Raw genomic sequence first — 13259 nt, 5'->3', positions numbered from 1 at the left:
CGCACGGCACGCATCAGGCTGGTGCAACGTCATGCTGGCCTCTGCCGCCACAGGCTCGCCCCGCATCCGTACCCCTCCCTCCCCCTGGCCTGAGTGAGCCAGAGCACCCGAAGCAGCTGCTCCTTTAACCCCGTCCTGTGTGAGCGAAGAACAGACGCCCTCAGGCGACGTACATGCAGAGGCAGGTCCAAATCCAAAGCTGAACCCCGGGAGCAGTGCGAACAAAGAAGAGAAAGGGAAATCTCTCCCAGCAGCCTCAGGAGCAGCAAATTAAATCTCCACAATCAACTTGATGTACCCTGCATCTGTGGAATACCTGAACAGACAATGAATCATCCCAAAATTGAGGCGGTGGACTTTGAGAGCAATGATATATATATATTTTTCCTTTTTCTCTTTTTATGAGTGTGTGTATCTGTATGCTTCTTTGTGTGATCTTGTCTGTATAGCTTTGCTTTTACCATTTGGCCTAAGGTTCTCTCTGTCCATTTTTTGTTTGTTTGTTTGTTTTTTTAGTATAGTTTTAAGCACTTGTTATCATTGGTGGATTTGTTTTTTGGTTTGGTTGCTCTCTTCTTTCTTGCTTTCCTTTTTTTTCTTCTTTTTTTTATTACCTTTTAATTTTTTTTCTTTTAATAATTATTTTTTATTTTAACAACTTTATTTCATTTTATTTTATTTTTTTCTTTCTTTCATAATTTTTTTCTCCCTTTTCTTCTGAGCCATGTGGCTGGCAGGGTCTTGGTGCTCTGGCCGGGTGTCACACCTGTGCCTCTGAGGTGGGAGAGCCAAGTTCAGGACTCTGAGCCACCAGAAACCTCCCAGCTCCATGTAATATCAAATGGCAAAAGGTCTCCTAGAGATCTCCATCTCAACTCTAAGACCCAGCTCCACTCAACGACCAGCAAGCTTCAGTGCTGGACACCCTATGCCAAACAACTAGCAAGCCAGGAACACAACCCCACCCATTAGCAGAGAGGCTGCTTAAAATAATAATAAGGTCACAGACACCCCAAAACACACCACTGGACACAGTCCTGCCCACCAGAAAGACAAGATACAGCCTCATCCACCAGAACACAGGCACCAGTCCCCTCCACCAAGAAGCCTACACAACCCACTGAACCAAACTTAGCCAAAGGGGGCAGACACCAAAAACAACGGGAACTACAAAAATGCAGCCTGTGAAAAGAAGACCCCAAACACAGTAAGTGAGCAAAATGAGAAGACAGAGAAACACACAGCAGATGAAGGAGCAAGGTAAAAACCCACCAGACCAAACAAATGAAGAGGAAATAGGCAGTCTACCTGAAAAAGAATTCAGAGGAATGATAGTAAAGATGGTCCAAAATCATGGAAATAGAATGGAGAAAATACAAGAAATGTTTAACAAGGACCTAGAAGAACTAAAGAGCAAACAAACAATGATGAATAACACAATAAATGAAATTAAAAATTCTCTACAAAGAATCAACAGCAGAAAAACTGAGGAAGAAGAACAGATAAGTGACCTGGAAGATAAAATAGTGGAAATTATGACTGCAGAGCAGAATAAAGAGAAAAGAATGAAAAGAATAGAGGACAGTCTCAGAGGCCTCTGGGACAACATTAAACACACCAACATTCTAATTATAGGGGTCCCAGAAGAAGAAGAGAAAAAGATAGGGACTGAGAAAATATTTGAAGAGATTATAGTTGGAAACTTCCCTAATATGGGAAAGGAAATAGTTAATCAAGTCCAGGAAGCACAGAGAGTCCCATACAGGATAAATCCAAGGAGAAACCCGCCAAGACACACATTAATCAAACTATCAAAAATTAAGCACAAAGAAAAAATATTAAAAGCAACAAGGGAAAAAAATAACAAATAACATACAAGGGAATCCCCATAAGGTTAACAGCTGATCTTTCAGCAGAAACTCTGCAAGCCAGAAGGGAGTGGCGGGACATATTTAAAGTGATGAAAGGGAAAAACCTACAAGCAAGATGACTCTACCCAGAAAGGATCTCATTCAGATTCAATGGAGAAATTAAAACCTTTACAGACAAGCAAATGCTAAGGGAATTCAGCACCACCAAACCAGCTTTACAACAAATGCTAAAGGAACTTCTCCAGGCAGGAAACACAAGAGAAGGAAAGACCTACAAAAACAAACCCAAAACAATTAAGGAAATGGTAATAGGAACATACATATCGTTAATTACCTTAAAAGTAAATGGATTATCTACTCCAACCAAAAGACACAGACTGGCTGAATGGATACAAAAACAAGACCCACGTATATGCTGTCTACAAGAGACCCACTTCAGACCTAGGGACACATACAGACTGAAAGTGAGGGGATGGAAAAAGATATTCCATGCAAATGGAAAACAAAAGAAAGCTGGAGTAGCAATTCTCATATCAGACAAAATAGACATTAAAATAAAGACTATTACAAGAGACAAAAAAGGACACTACATAATGATCAAGGGATCAACCCAAGAAAAAGATATAACAATTGTAAATATTTATGCACCCAACATAGGAGCACCTCAATACATAAGGCAAATGCTAACAGCCATAAAAGGGGAAATCGACAGTAACACAATCATAGTAGGGGACTTTAACACCTCACTTTCACCAAATGACAGATCATCCAAAATGAAAATAAATGAGAAAACATAAGCTTTAAATGACACATTAAACAAGATTGACTTAATTGATACTTATAGGACATTCCATCCCAAAACAACAGAATACATTTCCTTCTCAACTGCTCATGGAACATTCTCCAGGATAGATCATATCTTGGGTCACAAATCAAGCCTTGGTAAATTTAAGAAAATTGAAATCGTATCAAGTATCTTTTCCTACGACAACGCTATGAGACTATATATCAATTAAAGGAAAAAAATCTGTAAAAAAATACAAACACATGGAAGCTAAACAATACACTACTTAATAACCAAGAGATCACTGAAGAAATCAAAGAGGAAATCAAAAAATACCTAGAAACAAATAACAATGAAAACATGACAACCCAAAACCTATGGGATGCAGCAAGAGCAGTTCTAGGAGGGAAGTTTATAGCAATACAATTCTACCTCAAGAAACATCTCAAATAAACAACCTAACCTTACACTTAAACCAATTAGAGAAAGAAGAACAAAAGAACCCCAAAGTTAGCAGAAGGAAAGAAATCATAAAGATCAGATCAGAAATAAATGCAAAAGAAATGAAGGAAACAATAGCAAAGATCAATAAAAGTAAAAGCTGGTTCTTTGAGAAGATAAACAAAATAGATAAACCATTAACCAGACTCATCAAGAAAAAGAGAGAGAAGACTCAAATCAATAGAATTAGAAGTGAAAAAGAACAAATGACACTGCAGAAATACAAATGATCATGAGATATTACTACAAGCAACTATATGCCAATAAAGTAGAGAACATGGAAGAAATGGACAAATTCTTAGATAAGCACAACCTTCTGAGACTGAACCAGGAAGAAATAGAAAATATAAACAGACCAATCACAAGCACTGAAATTGAGACTGTGATTAAAAATCTTCCAACAAACAAAAGCCCAGGACCAGAGGCCCTCACAGGCGAATTCTATCAAACATTTAGAGAACAGCTAACACCTATCCTTCTCAAACTCTTCCAAAATATAGCAGAGGGAGGAACACATCCAAACTCATTCTACGAGACCACCATCAGCCTAATACCAAAACCAGACAAAGATGTCAGAGAGAAAGAAAACTATAGGCCAAGATCACTGATGAACATAGATGCAAAAATCCTCAACAAAATACTAGCAAACAGAACCCAACAGCACATTAAAAGGATCATACACCATGATCAAGTTGGGTTTATCCAAGGAATGCAAGGATTCTTCAGTATATCCAAATCAATCAATGTGATAAACCATATTAATAAACCAAAGGAGAAAAACCATATGATCATCTCAATAGGTGCAGAAAAAGCTTTTGACAAAATTCAACACACATTTATGATAAAAAACCCTCCAGAAAGTAGGCATAGAGGGAACTTACCTCAACATAATAAAGGTCATATATGACAAACCCACAGCCAACATCATTCTCAATGGTGAAAAACTGAAACCATTTTCACTAAGATCAGGAACAAGACAAGGTTGCCCACTCTCACCACTATTATTCAACATAGTTTTGGAAGTTTTAGCCACAGCAATCAGAGAAGATAAAGAAATAAAAGGACTCCAAATCAGAAAAGAAGAAGCAAAGCTGTCACTGTTTGCAGATGACATGATACTATACATAGAGAATCCTAAGGATGCTACCAGAAAACTACTAGAGCTAATCAGTGAATTTGGTAAAGTAGCAGGATACAAAATTAATGCACAGAAATCTCCTGCATACCTATACACCAATTATGAAAAATCTGAAAAAGAAATTAAGGAAACACTATTTACCATTGCAATAAAAAGAATAAAATATCTAGGAATAAACCTACCTAAGGAGACAAAAGACCTGTATGCAGGAAACTATAAGACACTGATGAAAGAAATTAAAGATGATACAAACAGATGGAGACATATATCATGTTTTTGGAGTGGAAGAATCAATAAAATGACTATACTACCCTAAGCAATCTACAGATTCAATGGAATCCTTATCAAACTACCAATGGCATTTTTCACAGAACTAGAACAAAAAATTTCACAATTTGTATGGAAACACAAAGGACCCCAAATAGCCAAAGCAATTCTGAGAAAGAAACACGGAGCTGGAGGAATCAGGCTCCCTGACTTCAGACTATACTCCAAAGCTACTGTAATCAAGACAGTATGGTACTGGCACAAAAACAGAAATATAGATCAATGGAACAGGATAGAAAGCCCAGAGATAAACCCACGCATATATGGTCATCTTATTTTTGATAAAGGAGGCAAGAATATACAATGGAGAAAAGACAGCCTCTTCAATAAGTGGTGCTCGGAAAACTGGACAGCTACACATAAAAGAATGAAATTAGAACACTCCCTTACACCATACACAAAAATAAACTCCAAATGGATTAAAGTCCTAAATGTAAGGCCAGACACTATAAAACTCTTAGAGGAAAACACAGGCAGAACACTCTATGACATAAATCACAGCAAGATCCTTATTGACCCACCTCCTAGGGTAATGGAAATAAAAACAAAAATAAACAAATGGGACCTAATGAAACTTAAAGGCTTTTGCACAGCAAAGGAAACCATAAAGAAGACGAAAAGACAACCCTCAGAATGGGAGAAAATATTTGCAAATGAAGCAACTGACAAAGGATTAATCTCCAAAATTTACAAGCAGCACATGAAGCTCAATATCAAAAACAGAAACAACCCAATCCAAAAATGGGCAGAAGACCTCAATAGACATTTCTCCAAAGAAGATATACAGATTGCCAACAAACACATGATAGGATGCTCAACATCACTAATCATCAGAGAAATGCACATCAAAACTACAATGAGGTGTCACTTCACACCAGTCAGAATGGCCATCATCAAGAAATCTACAAGCAATAAATGCTGGAGAGGGTGTGGAGAAAAGGGAACCCTCTTGCACTGCTGGTGGGAATGTAAACTGATACAGCCACTGTGGAGGACAGTATGGAGATTCCTTAAAAAACTAAAAATAGAACTACCATACGACCCAGCAATCCCACTACTGGGCATATATCCTGAGACCATAATTCAAAAAGATACATGTACCACAATGTTCATTGCAGCTCTATTTGCAATAACCAGGACATGGAAGCAACCTAAGTGTCCATCGACAGACAAATGGATAAAGAGGATGTGGCACATATATACAATGGAATAGTACTCAGCCATAAAAGGAAATGAAATAGAGTTATTTGTAGTGAGGTGGATGGACCTAGAGTCTGTCAGAGTGAAGTAAGTCAGAAACAGAAAAATAAATGCCGTATGCTAACACATATATATGGAATCTAAAAAACAAATGGTTCTTAAGAACCTAGGGGCAGGACAGGAATAAGGACACAGACATAGAGAATGCACTTGAGGACACGGGGAGGGGGAATGGTAAGCTGGGACGAAGTGACAGAGTGGCATGGACATATATACACTACCAAATGTAAAATAGATAGCTCGTGGGAAGCACCCACATAGCACAGGGAGATCAGCTCGGTGCTTTGTGACCACCTAGAGGGGTGGGATAGGGAGGGTGGGAGGGAGGGAGACGCAAGAGGAAGGAGATATTGGGATATATGTATATGTATGGCTGATTCACTTTGTTATAAAGCAGCAACTAACACACCATTGTAAAGCAATTATACTCCAATGAAACGTTAAAAAAAACTAAATAAGGTAGGACAATAAGTTAAGTTATGTAATTATCCTTTAATCGAGGGCTCATTATACCAGTGAGAACACTGTGGTCCCAAATGATTTATTTTATGTACTTGACACAATTGATCTTTTCCTCAAATTTGGGACTCTTTTGTTCCTTGACAAAATACTCTTTTGAAAATGTGTTCCCTTTTTTCTCTTCTGGCTTTTTTGCACTTTGATGCCTCCTATATCCCACATTTTTAATGTGCTTTACCCGTATTATCGTATTTAACTCTCCAAGAAATGTTTTGAAGCATGATTTACCATTATCTTCACTTTATAGAGAAGGAAACTGAGGTTCAAAATGATCTGCCTGTACCTGATATACTAGTCCTTCACCCATTCCTTTCACTTTACTCTCCCTCCAAATGATATGATACATTTATGTGGCCATATACATTTATATGCCAACAATAACATTAGCACTAAACAGTACCAAATTTGTACCTATAGTTCTGAACTACCTCTTGAAAACTAAAGTATTACTTCCAAATGACTATTCGATATCCTACAGACACTCTTAAGTCCGGTATGTTGAGATCCAAACTTAGTATCCCTCATCTGGTAACCATTTCTTTTCCCATAGACTCATTTTTACCTAAAAGAATTAAATAAATAAATGAAATAAAAATTTCATTGTTCCTGGCACCATGCTATGTGTTTTAAATGCATTATCTCATTTAATCCCCACAATACTTTTATAAGGTAAGTTTACCATTTTCTATAGCTGAGACATGTGTCATTTGCCCAAGGCTACTCATCAAGTACTAGCTGTAGCCAGTCTGATTCTTTAGAAAAGTCACTGAAACAATAGCCTTTCTTTAAGCCATGTGGGCTGGAAAACCTTACCTTTCTGTCTTCCTTTTTCTTTCTTGGTCATATCCAATTAGTCATCCATACCAGTAATTCATAAACCAGTGGTTCTCCAAATTGGTTATGCATTGAAATCATCTGGGGAGCTTTATAAACTATTTTAAACCCTAGAAATTCTGATTCATTTGATTTGGGCTGTGTCCAGGGTAGCAGAATTGTTTAATCTTCCCAGGCAATTTAATGAACAGCTGATTTTAACACTCTAAATGTGTATACCCACATCATCATCATCCATCATTCCCACTTCTCCTGCCCCAGCATTGGTTTCATCATTTCTCCCCAGCTTTTGTTAGGCCCCCTATACTAGCATCCTGCCCCCAGTTTATTTCCTTGCCACCTATCCTCCATGATGAGAGTCAGAGTGATCTCAACTAAGCACAGACCTGAAAAGGCCACTTCCCAGATTAAATCTTGCAATGGCTTCCTACTGCCCTTAGGGAAAAGTCCCAGACCCACCTTCTTCTTCTTCTTTCTTTTTTTTTTTTTTTACTTTTTATTTTATATATTGGAGTATAGTTGATTAACAATGTTGTGTTAGTTTCAGGTATACAGCAAAGTGATTCAGTTATACATATACACCTTCTCTTTATTGTACCTAAGCTCTTTCCCACTCTGCCACGGTTCCATCCTTTGCTTCTGCTGCAACCCTGCCTGGACTACAAAGTCTTCCCCATCCTGTAGGATTAAGTTTAGATGTCCTCTTTCTCTGAGGTCTTCCTTGTCTGACGCCATCCTCGTGAAATCAATTGCTCCCTCCTCTGTGCTCCTAAAGCACAAAGCTATTAAAATACTTTCATTTTTGTATTAATGTCAGCTTTTCTAGATTGTGATCTCACTGAGGGCAGGGAATATTCTGTTCATTCTTTTCCCCTAAGGACATAGCACATACTCTAACAGAGTTATTTTAAGAATTAAATCATAAGTTATTGAAAAAAATAAACAATATTAACATTAATGAAAACTTTCTTTTTTATATATGCCTTCCTTTAATTTGTTTCCTTCCTTTAATTTAAGTAGGATAGCCCCACCCCCATGAGAGATTTCTAAAATTGTATCCCATGGTTGGGAACCAGAAAGAAAAGGAGCTGACCTCTGGATGTCTATACAAATTGTTGTAGTGACCTTGAGAAGGTGAATTAGCCTTCTGACATTACAGTGTTCTATTCTGTAAAATGGAAACAACAACAACAACAATAATACTTCACAGGGTTGTAGGAGGATTTAATGAGATAATGGATGTAAGATATTAACTTAGTACCTGGCACACAATAAGTACTCAACAAACTTTTTTTTCCTTCTCCATGAAGCCTCCCTTGCCTATATTAAACCTTACTGATGCCTCCCTTTCCTTACTTGTTGGGATTTATTTACTTAATAAATATTAATTGAAGGCCCAATATATCATACACACTTCTCTAAAGTGCTTTACATAGAGCAGTGGAAAACCAGCAGAAAAACTTGCACTCAAGGAGCTTACTTTTTAGTGTGGAGAGAGAGAAAGAGAGGAAAACCACAAAACAAGATGTATGAAATAATAGATGATGGTGAGCATTATGGAGAAAAATAAAGCAAAGGAGGGGGACAGAAAATGCCGGGGTAGGGTTACAATTTTAAGTAGAGTGGTCAATTACATCCCTTCTGAAAAAGTTATATTGAGGTGAAGACCTGAAGGAGTTGGGGAAGTCAGCCATGTAGATGTCTAGGGGACAGAATTCCAGGAAGGGGGAATAGCAAGGAAGCCGGTGGGACTGGAGCAGAGTGAGTGCCCGAGGAGCGGGACGTGTGGGTGATGAGTTCAGGGCGGGACGTGAGACCAGATGGAGTAGGGCCCTGTCGGTCATTTTAAGAACTTTGGATTTCACTCTGAGTGAGAGGAGAAGACTTTGGAGAGTTATAAAGGGGGAACTTTGATAGGTTTTTCAGGATCACCCTGGACACCAAGTTGAGACCAAGCTTTTAGGGCAAATGCAAAGGGAGGGAGACCGCACAGTAATCTGGGTGACAGACAACGGAGGCTTGCATCAGGCTGGTGACCGTGGAGATGACCAGGATGTATTTTGACGGTAACTCAAACTAGATATCTTGTAATACTGGGTATGGGGTATGAGCGAAATAGAAGGGGTTTGTTGCTGTTGTTGTTGTTCTGAGCAATGGGAAAGATGGAGCTTCCAGAACTGAGATTGGGAGTCCATCACAGGAGTGGGTTTAATGGGTAAGATAAGGAGTTTAATTTTGAAAGTAAGTCTGAGACATCCAAGGAGATATATCAAGTACCTGGTTGTATAGACCAATCTGAAGTTCAGAGAAATGATCCAGAATGGAAGGAAAAAGAGCTGTTGGTGTGCAGATGATATCTGCAGCAATGAGAGAGCATGAGATCACCCAGGGAGTGAATGTAGACAGAGAACAGAGGCAGTCCAAGGACTGAGTTCTGAGAAACTCCAATATCAAGACACCAGATTGATAAGCAGAAGTCAGCTGAGAGTAAGAAAGAGTGGCAGTGAGGCATCAACAGAACCAGGAGAGTGTGTATGTCTTGGAAGCCAAGTGAAAAAAGTGTTTCAAGGAGGAGGGGGTGATGAAGTGTATTATATGCTGCTAATAGGTGATGAACCTCAAAATGAGGGCTGATAATTGACTACTTGGTATAGCCCTGTGGATGTCAATGATAACCTTAATAAGAACAATTTTGATGGAGATGTGAAGGTGAAAGCTTGATTAGAGGTGATGGAGGAAAATGGGTGGAGAGCCTATTCACCAGGTGTCAGGAGTTGTGCAAGTTACAGAGCTTCAAATTCTTCATCCCTCCATTTTCTTCCCTTCCTCCTTACTTTACTGCTTGCCTCTCTCCCTCTCTCCCTTCTTTCTGCCCTTCCTTCCTCTTTCCTTGATCTGTAACATGGGATAATAATATCTATTTCACAAGAATTTTACAATGTCTTGTGTGGAAAGCATGGTAGTATGTGGCATGTCCTTCATAAAAGGTAGTCCCTTCCTGCCCTTTTAGGATTCTATGTCTTGTGCCCTCAGTGACTGGGATAAGATCTGCCCAAATAGGTGCCCATTAAATGCTCTCTGATGGAGACGAATTAGGTCTACCATTCTCCATCTGGTCCAGGTACCTGGGTATTTGATCAAACAGGAATGCATTCTTGTTAAATGTAAGAATGGAATGCTGGAGGCCACTACTGGCTTTTCAGGAAAGAAGCCTTTTGGCTCGGAACGCCATGGAGCTTCTGACTGTAAATAAGAATTGCAATTCTGCTTGGAAATGGGGATAGAAGGTCTGAGAATAAGTGCACTCTGTCCAGGGCAGCCTCCTGAGGAAATGATTTCCGGAGCAGAGTGCCAAAGTGCTTTCGTAAATGACTCTGGCTCACCCCTTTCCCTATCTCCTGCCCTTGTATATGCAACATTTATACAAATAAACATTTGCAGGAGGCATTTGGGAGGAGGCCAAGGTGGAGCACCCAGCAAAAGAAACAGTAACACCAGAGAACTTAGAACTCCCAAGAAGAATATTCTTTTTCAGAGGAAGGAACCGAAGGACCAGAGAGGGTGGTGGGAGGAGAGGAATGTGTGAGCTTCAGAGCTCCAACTCTTCGCTCGGCTTCTCCTCTCATTCACCACCATGTACCTCACCCTCTTTTCCACTAGAATGCATGATCTTGAGGGAAAGGACCACTTTTTACTCATTTTTGGATTTGGCTTAGTTATCCAGAACAGCATGTTTATCAAGCAACCACTTTGTGCCAGGAACTCTGCTCCTACAGCCACATCTATCGTGCGTTAGATATCGCATAACTAAATAAGCATCCCTTCATCCTTAAAAGTTAGTACTGCATTTGCTCCACTCAGGCTACCAAAAATGTCACCTCCTCATAGAAGTCCCTTCTTCCTCTTGCATGCTTCTTATCTCTTTGGATACCCCTCACTTGTAACTCCGTAATAGAAGCTCCCTGAACGCAGAACCTCACTGCCTAGAACAGGGCCTGGCATATAGTAGATATTCAATTCATATGAATATATGATTAGTACTCATTTCATGGTCATCTTAGTCAAGTATTTCTTGTCTGTCTCCTCTGCTAGACTGAATTTTTTGATGGAAGAGACGGTGTCATTTTCTTCTTGATTTCTCCATTTTCTGGCACTTAGAAGGTACTCAGTAAATGTTAATGGGATAAACATACAACCAAAAGTCTCTCACTTTTTATGACTCTCTTTTAAATTATTCTCTACTTTATTAAATAAAATATGTAATTTTATTAAATAAATGTGTATTACATAAAATATGGAATAAAGCTGAAAACAGATGAAAAGAGACATATAAAACAAGGGAGGTATAACCATCATGCTCATTATTAGCAACAAATGCTTGCTGCTATATTCACCAATTCCAATGTGTTTATTAAGCACCTACTATGTGTTGACACCATGAAAGGCACTGTAGAAAAGATGGACATCAAAGCATATAGTCTTTACACTCAAAGTCAAAGGCTAGTGCCCAGATAAGGGTACCAGTGGGGATCATGGAAGAGTATAGTCCAAGTCAGACTGATGTCATCAGAGAAAAACTCCCAGAGGAAGGACCAGGAAAGCTAAAGAATAAGTTGAAATGCGCCATGTATTCAAGTGATAAGTGACCTGGGATTGGGCAAGGGATAGAGAATGAGGTGAGTAAGGTAGGGAGAAGTTTGCCAGGCAGAGGGAACAGTATTTATCACAGCCTGTAAGGAACAGAGTGAAAGGACATTCAGGAGAGTTACAGAAGTTCAAAATGGCCAAAAAAGTAAATGGCCAGTGGCCAGGGGCAGCAGGAGGAGAGAGAGAGAGCACACGGTTGGGGAAGGCATGTCAAGGAGGGTCCTGTATTTATGAACAGTTCAGACTTTCTTTTCTGAAACTGAATCCTGTATTTTCTCACCTTTGATTTTCATAAACACACAGAGGCATGCAGAAGATAAGTAATCCACTGGAAAGCCTAGTGAACCGATGTCCAAAGAGCCTGTCAGATGAAAACCTCTGGTTGCCTGAAGACCTGGACCTAAATCCCAAATCTGCACACTCTTAAATCCAAATCACTGCACTGGGAATGAACATTAGGTAACCTCTCTCCTACCAATTATAATGAACTGGTAATGGATGTCTGGAGTCAGTGTTTACAGAAGGATTCTGTGGTTCCATCTGCCTCTATAGGAAAGAGAGCTAGGCTAGATTCAAGCTGTCTGCCTTGGGTGGGTGAGGGGAGAATTCAATCCCACCTGTCATATATCTGGCATTTCCTGTAACCACATTGTGCAACTCCTCACTTACACCACGGAGACCTCTATTTCTCGGTGAATTCTTTCTAAATGATTATGATTCTTCATTTACCCCTTTTCCTTGTTTGAACATTTCCTTACCATGACACACACCAGAGATTTTTCCTAGAAATCCAGAAAACTGCTAGCACGGGCCAGTCTGACTGATGATTGTGAAATTCTCCAAATTCAAAAATGGTTCACTTGAGTCAGGCAAACCAGAAGGAACTCTTACTACTGCCTTCCTCTCATCCCCAGATTTGTGAACTGAAGGGAATTAGGATGATCCAAACACAAACGTCTTAACAGTGATTACCACCTCCAGATGTGTGTTTGTTCATTGCCATCGGAAGCATTTTAATTAACCAGGCCTTAAATTTTGCAAAATGTATGGAAGCTAAGATGCCAACCCTCCCACAGGGTTGGGATTTCCATGTAAAGTACTTCTCATATATTTCCTTATTCGTCATTTTGATAGCACATTTCATTTAGTAAGTATTTATTAAATAAATGAAGGGATGAATTCATTGATGAAATAAATAGGTAAATAAATGATGGCAGAAATTAATGACTTTTATCTAGTTCTAATTAAGCTTTTTGAGAAAAGGACCCAAGAATTTTTCATCTTCATCCTTTCATGGAGCTTATCATAGTATCTGACACATAATGGTTTCTCAGTAAATGTATATACTATGGACTATATTCCATAAGTACAGAATACA

The sequence above is a fragment of the Balaenoptera ricei genome, chromosome 6, assembly GCF_028023285.1.
Source record: "Balaenoptera ricei isolate mBalRic1 chromosome 6, mBalRic1.hap2, whole genome shotgun sequence".
Classification (NCBI taxonomy): domain Eukaryota; kingdom Metazoa; phylum Chordata; class Mammalia; order Artiodactyla; family Balaenopteridae; genus Balaenoptera; species Balaenoptera ricei.
This window is presented reverse-complemented; position numbering follows the sequence as displayed.